The sequence below is a fragment of the Acomys minous genome, assembly GCF_964271855.1.
Source record: "Acomys minous genome assembly, chromosome: 14".
Lineage (NCBI taxonomy): Eukaryota > Metazoa > Chordata > Mammalia > Rodentia > Muridae > Acomys > Acomys minous.
The window spans coordinates 19,402,487-19,417,037 of record NC_140496.1 but is presented as its reverse complement, the minus strand read 5'-3'; the positions used below and the strand labels follow the sequence as shown (position 1 = coordinate 19,417,037).

The 14,551-nt window shown below is 48.8% G+C and overlaps 1 protein-coding gene across 5 annotated transcripts in view; it reads left to right on the top strand.

Moving 5' to 3' along the window:
• ZFHX3 (zinc finger homeobox 3) overlaps window positions 1-14,551 on the top strand; it is a 277,513-nt gene that overhangs the window by 101,781 nt on the left and 161,181 nt on the right. The window lies entirely within an intron of this gene.

The following is a 14,551-nucleotide window of genomic DNA, read 5'->3' as shown; positions in this document are numbered from 1 at the left end:
ACAATTAGCAAGAGGCCTTGCAGCTGAGTAACACTTACCATCCCAGAGGCAGAAGGGGCTGGGAAGTGCAAGGCTCAGGAAAGGGCCCCCGGGGATCGGGGGGGGGGGGGGGTGGGGGGGGCGGGGAAGGGAAGCAAAAGGAAAAGAAAATCCCCAGTGCCTTCCTTTCCTCCTCCTTCCTCAGTTCACCCAGCTTGGGGATAGTTTGAATTTGTGTCAGAGCTTCCGCTGCTCGGCTTCTGGAGTCTGCAAAGTTACCTTGTGATGAGCCCTTTTCTTTCTTGAGTCTCCTGCAAATAGACACTAAGTAAATCCCGGGACCCCAGAAATCCTAGCTTCTCTTGTGTGTGTGTGTGTGTGTGTGTGTGTGTGTGTCTGTGTGTGTCTGTGTCTCTCTGTGTGTGTGTGTGTGTGTGTGTCTGTGTCTGTGTCTGTGTCTCTGTGTGTGTGTCTGTGTCTCTGTGTGTGTGTCTGTGTCTCTGTGTGTGTGTGTGTGTGTGTGTGTGTCTGTGTCTGTGTCTGTGTCTGTGTCTGTGTCTCTGTGTGTGTCTGTGTCTCTGTGTGTGTGTGTGTGTGTGTGTCTGTGTCTCTGTGTGTGTGTGTGTGTAGCCCCACCCTCCATCTGTGCTAAGGGAGCCTGATGCGCCAGGGTGGGACAACTTGAAAGCATGGCTGGTGGCTAGAGGTGACTCATGTCCATGCTCCCCTCTCTGCTGCTCTGCGTGGCTCCCAGTGCACGCGTGTGAAGAGCATGAGGTGCTAGGAAAGGACATTGGCTTACACGAAAGCTGGGCCAGGTTGCCTCTAGGTAGAAGAGCAGTGACTGCGTGTTTACTGTTACCCCGGTGGAGAAGAGTTGGGGAGGTTGTGCACTACGTCTGGAGTGTTTCCGCCCGCCGCTTACGTCTGTGGAGCCTGTAAAGTCGTCACAAGACCTCGCCCGAGGAAGAGCTAAGGCCAGAGGAACCAGGATGGGACTAAAGGGCAAATGAGGACGTAGGAAACCTGTTGGGTTACCTTAGGGGAGCTAGCAGAGATGCAACTGTATCCCCTTGCCAACGTGACTTTATCAGAGACAGAAATGATACGTGTGGCTGTCACACCGAGACTGGCAGTTTCATGTAGGTATAGGTGGGACAGTGCGCTCTTCACTCTGGGTGGGGTGGGTGGGGTCCTGTAGAGAAATGGTCTCAAGCACTTGTACTGTCCCTTTCTTGGATGTCCCACGCGCAGATTGAAGGTGAGATCTTCCGAGAGTCTGACTCGGGGGATGAGCTCAAGTCTCAGGCCACAGTGTTTTTAGTGTCACAGGGTTGAGGGCAGCTGCTCAACCTGCTGCACCATATGCTGTAAATAACTCAGATTTTTTTAAGCCCAGTGGACTTCAGGTCACTGTTACCACATCTGGGTTCATATGTAGGACAGTTCTGACGTCAGAGCCGGAAGGCTCTGGGAGGGATGAGTGGTAAGTGTGTTGTGCAGTTGAATCCTAGCAGCTGCCGCGGTGTGATGGCCAGACCCCTTCCACCAGCACACGCTCACACTCTGGGTTGAGAGCCCAGCTAGCGGGAGGCTGCATCAATAGGAAGGGACGCTGTGTGTGTGTTGTAGGCACTCAATAAATATTCCTTATGAGTGAATGGAAATCATTTGGAGTGGCCTGTGATGCTTTAGATCAGTGTTATGTTAAGTAGCTTCGAACTAAAGGCCAACAGGGCCAAAAGCTCAGCATTCTCTGCGTGGCTGAAGCCCAAGAAGTTAGACCCGTTAGCCAGCCAGCTTTAGTTTCATCTTGTGATGGTTTAATGTGGAAATCTCTTGGAACTATAGAGTTTCTGAAATCTTACCTCCTGGCCCCTTCCCAGATTAGACCGCCTGGTAGAACATTCTTGGGCCTGTGATCACAGCTCCAGAGGTGAAAGGATGGCAGAGGCCGTTCCCAACGGGAGCGGACATCTTTTGTCACCCAGTACATGGGTTTCGTGTGTGCACGATCGCAGGAACATGTATCTCCTCTGCTATCCTAGACACTTAGCATGGCATCTTGATCTGCATTGATCACGCTTGATGACTCAGACGGGCAATTTCCCCCTTGGGACCAGACCTAACCAGGGTGTTCAGGAAGCCATTAAGGAAAAATACATAACCACACACATTCCCAAACTCAATTGTTCCTTCTTAGCAGTGCTGGGATAAGAGACTTTCAAACATAATTAATCCAAATACTATTTAGAGTGGCCTTCTCTATAGCTGCTTGTCGGGGTGGGGGGGCTGGGGGGATGGGTAAGGCAGCAGGAGGGGAAAGACCCCCCTGTGGGCCATCGGTACTGGCTTTGTGAGGGTGTGAATGTTACCATAGCTGCTTGCTTCTCTTGCGGGCCTTCCCAGTGGGGTGAGGAGACATTTTTTGATGTTGCTCTCCAGGTTACCAAGTTCTCTCTCTGAAGTAGCCAGTGGGGAAGAAGTTCTCAGTGTAAGCCGTGAGGTGGGGGAGAGACAGAGAATAGGAGGCCAGGCTGCCATCTGTCCCTTCCCCTGCTTTGGGGGGGTTCATCTTTGGAATTTGGAAACCTCCCATTCACGCTCAGGAAGAAACCACCAGGGCCTGCTTGCAGCCCTTAGGGCTGGGCAGTGAGTGGCACTCGCAGCTCTTCCACTTGGCAGTAAAGCTGGAACTTGGAAACAGAGCTGACTCCCGAGCCCGAAGTGGTTTTGAGGAGCCTTGAATCATCCGTTGGTAAAACGGAGTCATGTAGTGGAGAACTCTGTGACATGATCTTTGTCACTGCTGTGCTCTTTGAACAGGAAGTCAAGGGAATTTCATACACCCCCCCCCCCAAAAGGGTCTGTGAAGGGGGTGCCCACTGGGGCCATGTGAAGGACTCTGGCATGGCTGTGTGGCGAGAGACTGGTGTGTGTGTGTGTGTGTGTGTGTGTGTGTGTGTGTGTGTGTGTTTGCATGTGGCTTCATGTGTGTTGTTCTGCTAATGAGTCTTCAAAGGGTAGCCCTTGTTTGTTTTGTTATAGTGCCAATTTCTGAGCCACATGCCTGAGCTACTGATGGCGAGCACTCTGTGTGGCCTTCTCTTCATCCTATTTTCAGAGTCATGTGGAGGTGGTTGCTGGCGGAGGGGCGTTGGGGGGGGGGATAGGTAGAGAGGGGGAACTTTCCTTCACCGAGGCCCACCTCTCCTGTGACGACTGGCCGGCTGAGTTATTGGTGAGGACGTAGTTTCCCTTCCAGGAGAGTTGGATGGGGCTTGGGTACTGGACGTAGCTGCCACAGGACCAGAGAAAAACCTCTGGTGATATATTGTCTCTCATAAATCAGACATGCATCAAAGAAAGCCAAAGGGCCCACCTCTAGCTGCAGCCCTGAACTGCAGATGTAGCAGAGGCCCAACCCAAGTTCCGTTCTCTGACATTCGCACAGCCTTGAACTTCAGCAGTTCCTTCTGCCCTTGAGAGGGTTGTTCTGATGATGAGGAAAGAGAAATGCCCAGTAGTTCAGGGTCTCTTGCTAGTGAACTTGGCTTTGATACCCTGTTCTACCAGACAGAATCCACAGTCCACCTCATATCGGCTATACCTGATAGGCCTTTCCCCTGAACAATTGCACTTACAGATTTGCTTCATTTCTTAGATTTCTGTTTGTGTCAGAACTTTCCTTTAGTAACTTCGGAATGAGAAAGAATCAATCCAGCACCCAAAACGACAAAATATTGAGATCATCAGAGAAGTCTTTGATGAATTATTATTATAATTTTATTATATTGGATCTTTTGTAAACATGTTTGTGTATATATAATATATACGATACTGGCATTCTCATTATGTTATTTAAGATCACACTAGGTCAGTGGTTCTCAACCTTCCTAATGACGCAACCTTTTAATGCAGTCCCACATGTGGTGGTAAAAATTTTTTTTTATTGTTACCTCATAACTGTAATTTTGCTACTACTGTTATTAATCATAATATAAATATCTAATATGCGGGGTATCTGTCACAGGTTGAGAACCACTCAACTAGAGAGACAAAGTACATGACTTACTCATGGTGTACTACATAGTTGGTATGCTAGGGCAGTAGCAGTGACACAGCGGATCTTTGTAGCTTACAGGCCAGGTGCAGAGCTAAAAGCATCCAAGATGAGGCAGCAGTGATAATGTCAGTGAAGACCAGAGTGATGAGAGGACTTTCTGTGGCCTCTAGTGCCAGCACAGGGCCTTGTCGCCTAAGGGAACTGTGATCATGTGTCTATTAAAGGGTGTCTCTGGTCCAGATAAACTTCGAGGAAAGCCTGGAGCTGCAGGCACAAAGATGCAGGCCTTAGAGTAGAGAGCTGAGGCAGGACCGTCCTTGGAAGGACACACCCCAGATGCTTTAGTAGCCTATGAGACCCTCCCTCGCCAGGGTTGCTCTCTGTGATTTCAGCTCCCTGAGGTCAGGGGAAGTAGCCTGGAAACATTAAATGGAAAATTCCAGAAATAAACAGTTTATAAGTTTCACACTGTGTGCTGGCAAACTCTCCTCCCATTTCGGTCCAATTTAGTCAGGAGTCTTGAGCCATCTCTCGGTCTAGCGCATCTACACTATGTGCGCAACCCATTTGGTCACCACTTGCTAGTGGTCTTCTCAGCCCCTTGATTATCATGATGTTGAGGTGCCCTCGTCCGGGTAACTCTTGTGTCTTTAACCAGTGGCTACAAAGTGTAAGAATAGCAATGCTGGCGGCTCAGCGATGTGCCAGAGAAGCCCCAAGGTGATGCCCTTAAATGAAAAGGCTCGATGGAGTTCATCAGGGAAGAAAACAAAATCTGTGCTAAGGCTGCTCAGAGCTGTGGTGAAAACAGACTCCCTCTCAGGATGTTTAGGGAGGAGGGAAGGCTCACGGTTCTGCTGTTACACCTCTAACTGCAAGAGTTATCACTGCCATGCATGGTGTGGCATTAAGATGGAAAACTCACTCAGTTAAATTTGGTACTGTTCTCGGTTGAGCTTGGAACTTAAGTGGGTATTGCTCTAAGAAGAGGGTCGTATGTAAAGCCATTGTGGAGAGTTTAAGATTGAGCAGGTTAGCTTTAGCCATTAGTTCTTGGGCAGGGAGGGAAAGCGTAAACTGGTTTTCTTGTTTTCTGCAACCAAAGATGGTACCAAAAGTTCCTTCCAGAAAGGTTGGGGTTGATAGCAGGGGGCCAGCTCCCTTTGGTCATGCTCTGCCAGGCCAGATTGTGAGTGGTGGAAAGCTAGCCACTTAGAGACAGCTTGTGGTCTGCTGAAAGTTGGAAGGTGCGTTTTCAAGCCGTAAGTAGTCTGGAATGGACTTTTTGGGAGTCAACTCATAATTTCAGTAATTGAAACCACAGAAGTAGTTAAGGTAGTTGATGTTATGGAGATGAGAGCAGAGAGCCGAGGGGGAAAAAGCACCACGATGCTTAAATACTGCAGGAGAGCCACGGGGAGGGATTTCTGCGGGTTGCGATCGTGGTGAGTTTTTATTGAAAACTATATATCCCAGAGAGCCTAGGGATGGATGGGAGGAGGGCAGGTGACGTGGAGACCAGAGAGGAGGACCGGGGAAGTATGCCAGAGAAGCCTAGCGAGATGATTTAAGGGAACAGATCTCAGTGCAGGGGAGCTGGCAGAAGATGGCTATAAAAGAATAAGGGCCATTGACCAAGGTGGGGCTGGCACGAGAGACCTTGGATGGAGAGAGGGGCCATCCTGGAGACAGCGGCGTCCACTTGCTTACTTGAAGGGGTGCTTGGCCCTCGCCAGCAGAGCACCTGCTACACAACGGTCTGATGCTGTAGCCCTCTGTCATCACTTATGGAGGGAGGAGCTCACCAGAGACCAGGCAAACAGCTTCTGAGGAAGTGAAACAGTGGGTAGCATCCACTGTAGGAAAGTGGTGTGATCCAAAGGAGGGGCAACAGCGTTGCCTGAGCCGCACTGCGTAGGTGGGACTATAGCCCAGCTGTTCGTGGGACACTGGACTCCAGCACAGTCCAGTGGGAGGGATTGCCAGTGGAGTCCTCCTGTGGAACCCTCAGGTTAATCTCTGGGGCGAAGGATAACAGCGCTTACCCTGTAGCTGCAGATGTAGTCAATCTTAGCAGAAAAGTAGGTAGATTAAAATGCAGTTTCTTAGCTGGTGTGATGGCACGCACCTCTAATCCCAGCACTCAGGAAGGCAGAGGCAGGTGGATTGCTGTGAGTTTGAGGCCAGCCTGGTCTACAGAGTGAGCCCAGGACAGCCAAGGCTACACACAGAGAAACCCTGCCTGGAAAACAAAAGCAAAACCAAACCAAAACCAAAAGCAGCTTCTTACCTGCCATAGCAACATTTCTCTCTTTCTCTCAAGCATGTAACATCACTGTTGATGCTGCAGGAAGTGATGCTCAGGGACCATTGCTAGTGGAGCTTGGAGGGAACTTTCTTGGAAGGCAGGTTGGCACACGCCAGAGTCTTGAATGTCTCTCTTTTGAGAGCCAGGCATTTTCCTTAGAAATGTATGCTAAGGAAACAGAGCCAGAATACTATGGATAAGAGCTGGCTTCGTATTCAGAGAAGCTGCTGTGGCTTCAGAAGCTGGCTCAGGCCACCCCACAGCTTGTATGCAGCCTTGCAAAGCCTCTCTGTCCTTATTGGTAGAACGGAGTCTTGCAAGGGTCTAGTGGAACGGTGCAGTCGGTAATAGTGCTTGCTTAGGACCACACTTAGTCCTGTTGGGTGAACTCCAGTACATCAGCTACTCATGGTCACTGTTTTGTTTTCCTTGTGCACACAGAGATCCGTGGGCATTTATTGCAGACTCAACAGTGAAATCTTGGGAATTATTTAAGTGTAGTAACATCTGGTACAATTACGTCGGATTTGTTAGGCGCAGCGTCTCTGGAGCTGTGGGTGCTAACTTAGGAAGAACATTTGATGTCATGGGAAAGCTGCATGCTAAATTGAGTTAAGAGCAACCCTTCCCCTTATAAGGAGCAGGGCAGCTGAGGTTGATAAAGAAAATGTGTAACTATAGATACACAGAGAGAGAAGAGCCTGGGAAACTGCCTGCCTCTCTCTGTGCCCGCAAGTCCTCCGGCTGCTGGAATTACAAGCGATTTTTACTTTAACTTGAGGGTTTCTTTGTGGATATCTAGCTCTTTACATAAACACACACACACACACACACACACACACACACACACACACACATTACGCTATTTTAATCAGGAGAAGTTATTTAAAATAAAATTAACATCATGAGATGCCAGATTGAAACTGTAACGGGCCAGATGGCCTGTTTACACCTCGTCTCCTTGCTCGCACTCTGCAGCCCCAGTAGCAAGAAGGAAGAAACCAGAAGTGGGGTCTTTTGAGGAGGACTTGGGAAGGGATAGGAAAGCTCTGATGCCTCCAAAGGAAGCATTTAAATATCGATTTCAGCTCATCCCCTGGGCGAGGATTGAACTGGGTTGATGCCCAGGGATAGGCAAAGGTGGGGGCCTATGGCTGTGCACCTCCTGGGTAGGAGGAGTGACTAAGGCAGCCCAGAGATGAAGGCTCCTCTGGCCAGGAGCACATGGTGGCCAGTGGTGGCCGATGGTGGCAAGGTCCCCATGAAGACTTAGAGTCGATGCTTAGGAAGGTTTCAAATGATTAGAGACAGCCACTGAGTGCTGACTAAATCCCAAACCTATATTTAGAATACTATAGAATATAAAAGCTGGCTTGTCTTTTTAAAGAAAAAATTAGCTACAGATATAGTAAACAGTAAGTTTTTTTTTTAAATTTTGTCATTGAGGCCTTGCCTCTCCCTTTTGTTGATGAAATTCTCTGGAGAACCAGCACAGACCTGACACCTAGCTCTCCCTGTCTCAGATCTCATGACTACCCCCCCCCCCCAACCTACTCCAGTCCCCACAGTAACCAGAATATCTTGGTGGCTGAGTGTTCCCTGCAGAATGGCCTGAGCCAGCGCTTTTCACTTCCTGGTTGATTTATGCCCATGCTGCAAATAGCATGGGCGTGCAAACGTGAAGCTCAGGGGCTAGATCGTGTTTTTGGTGTTGTGGACAGTGGGCGTCCTGCTTTGTGAAGGATCTGTGCAAGGATGTATCACCTGGCCCCACTTGCCGAACCCTCCTAAAGGCTGTTGGCAAGTCATCCCTAAGGCTGTGGAGTTTCATCTGCTCACGGTTTAACGCCTACTGACTTACACGCATCAGTAGACAGGTGCTGTTCCTGTAGAAAGCCCAGCGTAGAAAACCATGTGGTGCTTTACTAGGTTCCAAGCCAACACAGCTCTGGGCATTAATTCTTGGCCTGTTGGCTGAGATTTCTAGTGCTTTGTTTTAGATTTATTTTTGGTTTTAGTTCCGTGTCTGTGTCTGTGTCTCTGTGTGTGTGTGTATGTGGGTATATGCCATTGAGTATGTGTCTGTGTCTGTGGGTGAATGTGTGGGTATGTGCCATTGAGTATGTGTCTGAGGAAGCCAGAGGTATTAAATCCCCCTGGAGCTGTGAGCTGCCCAGTGTTGGGGCTGGGAGTCAAACCTACTTGGGTTCTCTGTAGGAGCCTCAAGTGCTCTTACCTCCTGAGCCATCCCTGGACCTCCTTTGTGTGCCTCTGTCTCTCTGTCTCTGTCTCTCAGTCTCTGTCTGTCTCTGTCTGTGTCTGTCTGTCTGTCTGTCTGTCTGTCTGTCTCTCTCTCTGTCTGGACTTGAAAGCGCACGCCTTTAATGCTAGCACTCGGGAGGCAGAGGCAGGTGGATCGATGTGAGTTCAAGGCTAGCCTGGTCTACAAAGCAAGTCCAGGACAGCCAAGGCTACACAGAGAAACACTGTCTCGAAAAACCAAAAACCAAAAAAACAAAAAACAAAAACCCAAAAAGAAAACCCTAACACTGTAAGCTACTAGAATTCCTTGATGGGGCCCATCTTAACTTTTTTAAGTTGTGCTCTACCACGATTATTTTGAGTGTTATGTGAAATTCCACCCTAGTTAAAGCGGCTTGTTGATTTGTCTTCTCCACTGAGAGGATTGTACTCAGAAGCCTCAGCAGCAGGAGGGGAAGGCTGCAGTTCTGTTCTCTTCTTCCCACACTTCCTTGTCTGGCTTTTGTAGTCTCTGCCCCTTTATGAAATTGTGACAAGAGGGAATTTCCCACAAAGATAAGGACCTGCACATCTGGTTGGGTCGATGGTACATGTGTATTTTGGGTGAGTTTTGTTCTGGACAGTTCTGTTTTCTTTTTTGACAAAATTGCAGGTTATAAAAGAAAGTTTTAAAAGCAGAACAAGGAGTCCCCATCCTTGGGCTGGAGAGATGGCTCAGTGGTTAAGAGCACTGCTTGCTCTCCCAGAGGATCTCGGCTTGATTCTCAGCACCCATGCGGCAGCTCACAGCTGTCTGTAACTCCAGCACATGTTTCTCATCAAGGCATTTTTTAAACTAATAAGACAAAGTTTTACTATGTAGCTCACACTGGCCTCAAACTTACCTTGTATAGCTCTCTTGCCTCTGCCTCCTCAGTGCTGGGATCAGAGGTGCGTGTTCTACCATCCTCGCTCCTCTGTTGTGTGAGAGCACTAAGCCTCCCTACCGTATGTGCCCAAGTGTGTCTTCTAACTGACTTTATGCTGTGAAAGCATCGCAGGCACAGACCTCCCCCCCCCCCCCCCCCCCGTTGACCTATGACCTATCCACACACCACATCCAGATATTGCCAATTGTCTCTCTTGTGTCCTTCATAGGAAAAGAAGATCACAGAGATGTGCTACATTCATTTGTCACATCTCCTGAGACACCCTTAATCTGGGATACTTTTTCTCGATGTGTCCTTCTGTTACAACATCGATGTTTCTGAAGAGTGTAGGATGACCTGTAGAGGTCCCTCAATCTCGGTTCATCTGGTGTTCCTTGTCAATTAGATTCAGGTTCGACATTTTATGGCAGGGAGCGAATGTGGTGTTCCTCTCAGCTTATCCTACCAGAAGTCACATGATGTCTGTCTGTCCCGTTCTGGTCACTTGATTAAGGTGATATGTGCCAGGCCTCTCCACTGTAGGGCTACTGTTTCCTTTCTGTGATAACAAGAGGGAAACTCAGAAGGTAACAACCTTTCTTCCGTGTATCTCCTGGCTGGGTTAGTGTCAGAGTGATGATTACCAAAGCGTCAATTCTGAACTTGATAGGTTTTTTTGTTTTTAGTGTATGTATTTATTCCTTAAGTTTCTACCCTAAGGAAGACCTTTGCTCTTACCTTTGTTTGTTTGTTTTTACATGCAGTTGTGAATTCTTATTTTATGCATCAAGTCCTTTGCTCTTATTTTCTTGGTCCCGTCATCTCAGGTGTGGTTGTCAGGAGCCCCTCCAACTTCCTCCTGTGTGTCCACCTGAGACCTCAGCTCAAGGTGCTCCGTAATGAAAGATGCTCCAAGCTCATTACTAACTTTTCCTGTTTCCAGTTAAGAACTGGCCACTTATCCAAAGACCACTCCAAGTTCCATTGCCTAGGCAGCTCCAAAACCGCAAAGCGGGGTGAGGGGAGATGTGCTCATGAGTCATCCTTCACTCTCTCATGTCATAATTCCTCTCACAACCTTATTTTGTTTCATTTTTTTTTCATCCATCATATTATTAACCAGCTATCACATCTTGGTTGTGGAGGGTATAAAACTGAGTCACACGGAACCGGATCTCATGTGTTCACAGCCGAGACCGATGAGTCAACAGAGAAGTCAGTCACAGCATCCGGATGACCTGACTTGCTGCCTTTGGCCATGTGTGGACTTACCTTCACACTTCCCTTGATAGAGTATTGCCTTGTTACTTAGGGTCTCATGTTCCAACTGGTCAATGTCACAACACTGCCACCCCTAACTCACACCCCTTCACGCCCCGTTCTACCATTTTAGTACTTTTAGGTTTTCCTGCTAACTTTCTGCGCCCTCCATGGTTATACGTGCTTTCTTGCTGTCATTTCTCAACTGGCTGATTTAAATGAGCGTAACAGAGACAAGACAGCATCAGGTGGCCGGCCAGTGGATGCCTCGGTCTCCATGTTGACTGGAAGTGATGGCGTCCCCCTACTGTGGAGTCGTGTATCCCCCTACGTGTGGAGGCGTTATCACTGGAGAGGGCTTGCCCTTGAAATGGAAGGCTTCAGGGGGTACCTTGTCAAATACTCATTGCTGCGTTTCTCGGGTCACCGAGCCCATGTTTGGTTTATTTTGTGTGTGTTCTCAATTGGCTGGTTACTGAGGATCACCCCCTCCCTGTGCAGAGAGGGTTTTCTCACTCAGCACCAGCGGGGTCTGCTTAAACCTCGAGAGAATTTGCAACATATAATCACAGGACGTTCTTTTAATGTTGATATCGCTTCATCCAAAATTGACGTGCACACACATCATGCTTTCCCACACACTTGTGTGGCTTTATGTGACTTTGGAGGTCATTGTCCTATATACACCATGCTTATCTGTGGTCCCCTCCTCAGCAGAACATAAATATTCCCTAGCATCTGATATATGGTAGGTTCACTTTAAATAAAGGGTAAGTGAATGAACACGTTTTCAGGCCTATAGTGTCTAGTTTACACTTTTTTCAGTTTTCAAATTATTATTATATGTATGTGATGTGAGTGCAGGCATGTGCATGACCGCAGATTGGCATGATACTGTGTACATGTAGAGGTCAAAAGATAACTTTTGGGGGTTGGTTTTGTCTTTCTACCTTTGGTTCTAGAGAGTGCTTTTATCCACTGAGCCATTTCTTTGCCCACTCCCCCCGCCCCCCCCCCAACTCCTCTGTTTTGCTTTGTCTTACTTATTTATTTCATATGCAGAGGTGCCAGATCCCTCGAAACTGGACTCACAGGCAATTGTGACCTGCCTGATGTGGTACTGGGAACCCAAGTTGGGTCCTAGGGTCCTATTCAAGAGCAGTAAGCTTTCTGAGCCACAGGGCCATCTCCTCAGTCTTGCTATGCCCCCTCCTTCTTTTTTAAAAAAAGAAAAAGGTAAAAAAGAAAGACAGAAAAGAAGAGGGGCAGTTGTTGGCCCTGCCCTCCATGACTCCCCGTGGCTTCCCTGGCCACACTGTCTCTTGCGGCGCTCTCATGCTGTGCACGTGAAGAGGGCCACTTGGGGTTCTCCTCTTTGGATGGATAGCCATGAGCAGTCCCTGATCTTGGAACAGTCTCAGGGTCCATGAATTTCTTATGCAAATACTGGCTGTCAGGATGCTTTGAAGGAAAATATCCACAGAGCATCTGAGAACGCAGAGCCCACTGCAGCTCTCTGGCTTTGTCATTTAGGCCACCCAAGCGTGAGCAACCTCAACTTTATATCTCTGAAATGGGTATAAGACTCAAGCATCCATCCTAGAGGGGTTATGGCTATGCCTATAGGTATCGCCTCAGCGTCCGACTCTGTAAGTGGCAGTCTTTGTTACAGAGGCTTTAAAAGGCTTTGGGAAACATAGGCACAAAGGGAAGAAATGAAGTCATCCATAACCTCACCTTCTCGAATTTACCCCCTTAAACGTTTTGATAGAAATAGATGATGGCTGTGTGTATACCAATGCGTCCTTCACTCCATTGGCCCGTCATCAGCCTCCAGTGCTTGTAAATGGTTTCTTTGGCATTATCGGCCCTATAACATGTTGAATTCTGTGAACTGTAATTTATATTTACTCTCTGCTTTTGCCCAATTATTTCCACCCCCCTTTTCTTTTTCATTGTCATAAAACTTACTATGAACAGTTTGATATGTCCACACATCCACTGCATTGTTTCCTTGCTTAAATTCCTAGAATGGAGAAATTGCTGAGTCAAAACATGTTGGCAGCGTGTGCTGTGCACTCACTGCCTGGGTCCCTGGAGAAGGGCGGTCCTTACATTTCTCCCTGGGGTAGGGTGAAGGCTTCCCCCGTAGGACCAGGCATCCTTGCCTGCTGCCTGACGACTCTGGAGATGCCCTGCAGGTTATCCACAGAAGCAACAGTTACTCTTGTTATCTCTGTCCTCTTTGTTTTTCTCCCCCCCCCCCTTTGTCTCCCTTCTTGGTTTTCTGCCAAACAGCCCCTTGTGAAAGGACCGCCTAATTAACCCTGTGCTAATTAACAATTTAAAATTACACAGTGTGACTGTTCATGTTTAATTCTCCGGGAGCTGAAGCAACAGTGGGAGCCCCCTCCCCTTCCTTAGAGGCACACATGCTCGTACCCTGCCTACCAGAGCTGTTGTTGCATTTTATCCACTGCCTCCCCCCTACCCCACCCCACCCCACCCCTCCCCTTCATGGAGTAAGATCGAACTTTCCTTACACACGGAGTGTCGTGGGTCCTTCTAAAGCAGTCTTTAAAAGAGGTTAATATTTCCAAAAACTGCAGTGAGCTTTTAATACAGGGAACTACAACACGGAGCTGTGGAGCTACGGCAGGTTCCCCCCTTTTTCTGTTGTGGGATTCTTAAGTGTGTCTCAGCAGATTTAGATGCTGAGCAGAGTAAGGGGGTGAGCAACGGTGGTTGTACACGTACAGACGCCTTGCCAGACCACCCCCGTATCTCCCCTCGAATTCTTGCCTTGGAAAGATGTGCTTTAAGAAACCCCACCGAATTCTTAAACAAATGGCGTAGAGTACAATATTGAGGTCATTTAAAGCGAGCCTGGAGGGGGGAGTGGCCAGGGGAAGAAGAATTGGCCTGCAGGAAGGGTTGAGAGTTCCGGGTGAGCCAGACTTAGAGTGCCTGTGGGGCGGGCTGAAGGGGCTGAGGAAAGGTTTGTGAACTACTGACAGGCAGGGCTTCCCGTGTAAGTGTGGGGACCCACATGGTTCCCAGGCCGCCCTCTGTAACTGAAGAGCATTGATTTTACGGGAAACCATGTTTACAGACAGAGTGCTGATCGACCTGCCGAGTTGACTTCTGCCTCCTTAAGTAAGAACTACCTTTTTCTTATTGACTGGCTGATAAACAGAGCAAGCGCGCTGGGTGGGAGAGTAGTGGATGCCCCGAGGCCCATGAGCTGCCAGACTGGGCAGGATGAAGATTGCTTCACGTCAGCGCGTCCTCGCCCACCCCCCCCCAGCCCCCCCAAGACACCTTGCCTGTCCATTCCTTATTCCTGCATCTGCCAGGGACTGAGGCAGAGGGCGCATGTAGCCGTCCTGCCTCCCGATCACCTGGCAGGATGGGACCAAGCAGGGACCTGGTGAAGATGCCATGAAATAGCGTCTCCAATTTACTTCAAATTCCCAGGGATGACGTGGACATTTCGATTCTGTTTCGGGGGGTGTGGGGTGTGACCCAGGAGCCTGTGTTTCTCAGGACGGTGAGACTGGCCTATGAAGCACACTGCTTATTATTTGCAAGGCTGTCGGAAGTCCTGCTGGTGGTCAGGATGTATGGAGGAGAAGCTCCAAAGCAGACAACCTGGGTCTGGAAATTGAGCGCTCTTTCCCACCCGTGTCTTTAAGGGCTGTCTCCTTCCTGCGGGGGGGGGGGGGGGAATCCGGGGGGGGGGAATCCCATGACCCAGTGTCACCAGCC